The sequence below is a fragment of the Herpailurus yagouaroundi genome, unplaced genomic scaffold, assembly GCF_014898765.1.
Source record: "Herpailurus yagouaroundi ecotype Mexico unplaced genomic scaffold, PumYag 184, whole genome shotgun sequence".
Classification (NCBI taxonomy): Eukaryota; Metazoa; Chordata; class Mammalia; order Carnivora; family Felidae; genus Herpailurus; species Herpailurus yagouaroundi.
In genome coordinates, this window is record NW_024412415.1 from 6526965 (window position 1) to 6529965 (window position 3001).

Sequence of the window (3001 nt, forward strand, 5' to 3'; positions counted from 1 at the left end):
AAAGAAAGAAAGAAAGAAAGAAAGAAAGAAAGAAAGAAAGAAAGAAAACAGATGAAGAAGTCCAAACAAGCCTGCTGGTGCCTCTTCTTACTACACCATTCAAAAACCATCTGCTGTGACAGCTGGTCCTGTTTCTGCCACCAAGGTGAGAAGACTGGACGAGGCCCCCTGCTTACTCAGGGGCGTGGGTCTCCCGTGAAAGAGTTTCCTAGCACACAGCCTCCAACATGAGCAAGAGAAAACACAGGGAACAAGGAAATGATATTGTACACGGTTTTACTTCAGCAACTGGCCCCAAAGGCAGCTTTGGATGCCATCTTTGGATTTCTTGAGATTTTCCAATGTCTAGAACATAGAAGGTTCTAAAAACATATCTGCAGGATGAAAAAACTCAAAGAATGCCTGCAAGGGTGGCCAGGTCACTGTAATCCACTCCCAGAAATAGGGAAAAAGCATTTCACTAAACAGAGCACGCAATGATTAAGAGGCATCCCAGCATGGGACAGAGAGAACCAGACTTGGCGTCCAGCCTCAAGAGTAGTGTGTGAAAGGATTTCCCAAGGCTCTCGTTAAAAAGGCAAATCCCAGAGGCGCCTGGTTGGCTCAGTCCATTAAGCATCAAACTTCAGTTCAGGTCATGATCTCACGGTTTGTGGGCTTGAGTCCTGCATCTGTCTCTGTGCTGACAGCTCAGAGCCTGGAACCTGCTTCGGATCCTGTGTCTCCCTCTCTCCCTGCCCCTCCCCCACTTATGCTCTGTCTCTCTCTCTCTCTCCTTCTCCCTCTCTCTCAAAAATAAATATTTTTTAAAAAAAATTTTTGAAGACAAATCCTAGAGTTCCACTCCCCAGGAACAGGGATCCTGGGACGAGACTCAGGAATTTGCCTTTTTTTTAAAACAAGTTCCACAGGTGATGTCAAACCAGGTGGTCTGTGATTCATACTCTAAGGAACAACTGCTCTAGGTCCCCTTTACTGGTAGCCTTACCTTGAGCTTCAAAGATGATCTGAATGCTAGCCACCTTTTCCCCATAGGAACTCCTTAGCATCTCAACAATGTGTGGATATCACAGCCTCCAAAACCTAAATGCAGATAGAAATGTTCCAGAGGAGATGGCATGGAAGTCCATTCATCAGCAAACAAGTCTCAGGTTAGCCAGATGAGGAGTTTCTGGTGGGGGCGAGCAGTAAGAGAAGGGGAGTAACATTGTCCGAACCACAGCCCCTGCCCCACTAACATTCCTGTCACGTGAAGTAAGAGCCTTCTGCATGAAAGCATGTGTCCTCAGGAAAGAAAATTCCTGGAAAACATAGAGGTTTTTATTGCTTAGTTTTAGAAAGGGGACAGGGTCAATCCCTCCGTTATGATAAAATGTGGGTAAATTGAGAGCTCAGTATCCTGCAAAACATTATAAAAGTTTAATTTTATATTATTACTGGCTTAATTCCTAATGGCAGATTTTTAAGAGGAACAAAGTAATAATGAGCATTCCCCTGAGACCTCCGACAGAGACAGAGTGGGACTTCAGAGCTGAGGGATGTTCCACGGGAAAGCCAACTGGTCTTGGAGGGTGTTTGCTTGCAGCCTTGGGTCTCAGACACACAAAATTCAAGAGTTGAGGAAACAGCCCCTCCCGGGACCAGGAGTTCAATGCCTCACCAGGTGTGTGTGAGGGAGAGAAACCAAACAGGACTGAGAAAGAACTAGCAAGCTAAACTCCTAACCTTAATCCACCGAAATGAAATGCAATCTGCCCACTGATCCAGGCGAAGGGACCAGAAAGACAATGCCAGGCCCTCACCTGGAAACTGCTGGAATGCAGTCTGTCAGCATAGGTCTCTCCTCTCTGCAGCAACCTGATGCCCTACGTTCTTCTAGACCAAGAATCTTTTCTATTCTGTTCAACTGGCATTTGTTGAGTGCCTAATGGATACTCTGGGAAGTGGAGGAAACCGATCTCTTCAGCCCAGTGCACGTGAGTATACCTGGGCAGTGGCCAGCATCCTACTCGAGATAAGAAGACACCCGTAAAGTCCCCTGTGGAATTTTAAAGAACAGTGTATGATCAGAAATTCAAATAACAATATCTGAAAGCACTAGCTACTTAAAAGGAATTGTATCCCAAAGTTTTTGTTGTTGTCATTTTTTGTTTTTTAATTCATCGCTTAGAGGTCCAACACATTCGTCCAAAGGGACAGTGTTACCAATCCTCAGCAGGTATAGGGTCCAAACCTAATGAAGTCAGAGTGCAGGCAAAATTATACCTGTGCAGTGAAAACAAGGAAAACACTTCTGCTACATGATTATCATTAACTTTATAATTAAAAATTATACTATAACTTTATAAAATAATTGTTAAAAACATTTAAAAATTATCTTTAATGATGACAGCCTCAGGAAATAACATTTCATCAGAATTTGCTGAAAAAGAGGAGATTTTTATAAAAAGGAAGAGGAAACCTGGACTCAGAAGGACTTTAGATTCTTATCTCACATGCTTTTAAAAAAAATGACACTTCCTCTTGATAAAAAATCATGCATGTTGTGGAAATGTTGAAAATTTTGAAAAACACATTAAAAATCAAAAGTAAAAAATATAGATTATACCCGGCCAGCAGGATGCAACTGCTGTTAACATTCCATGGTATTTCTGTCGAAGTTTTTTATTCTAAAAATATATGCATGTGGTTTTTAATTGGAAGATACAAGCATTTTTATTATCCGCTTTTTCATTTTTTACTATAAAGTTGCCCATTTTATCACCATGTCATCAACACTGTGTTTATTAGCTTTCTTCTTAATCCTCGCCAAGTTGATAAGCCAAAAATCGTCTCGTCTTAATTTTTATTTGTCTGATCACTAGTGAGGTTGGCCTTTGCTTTCCTCTGATTTAATGACCACTCGTATTTTTTTATATATATAAATTATGTTTTGTGTCTCCTGCCTACTTTTCTGCTGGAGTATTCGTAGTTTTCTTGGCATTGAAAAGATTAGGGATAT

At 41.5% G+C, this 3001-nt stretch overlaps 1 long non-coding RNA gene across 1 annotated transcript in view; it reads right to left on the reverse strand.

Annotated features, from left to right (window-relative positions):
• LOC121042098 (uncharacterized) overlaps positions 1-1077 on the reverse strand; it is a 75666-nt gene extending 74589 nt beyond the window's left edge. Inside the window, exon 1 of the long non-coding RNA XR_005795969.1 lies at positions 989-1077. This is a non-coding gene — a long non-coding RNA (uncharacterized LOC121042098). The remainder of the gene's footprint in view (positions 1-988) is intronic.
• Positions 1078-3001: the final 1924 nt, after the last annotated feature.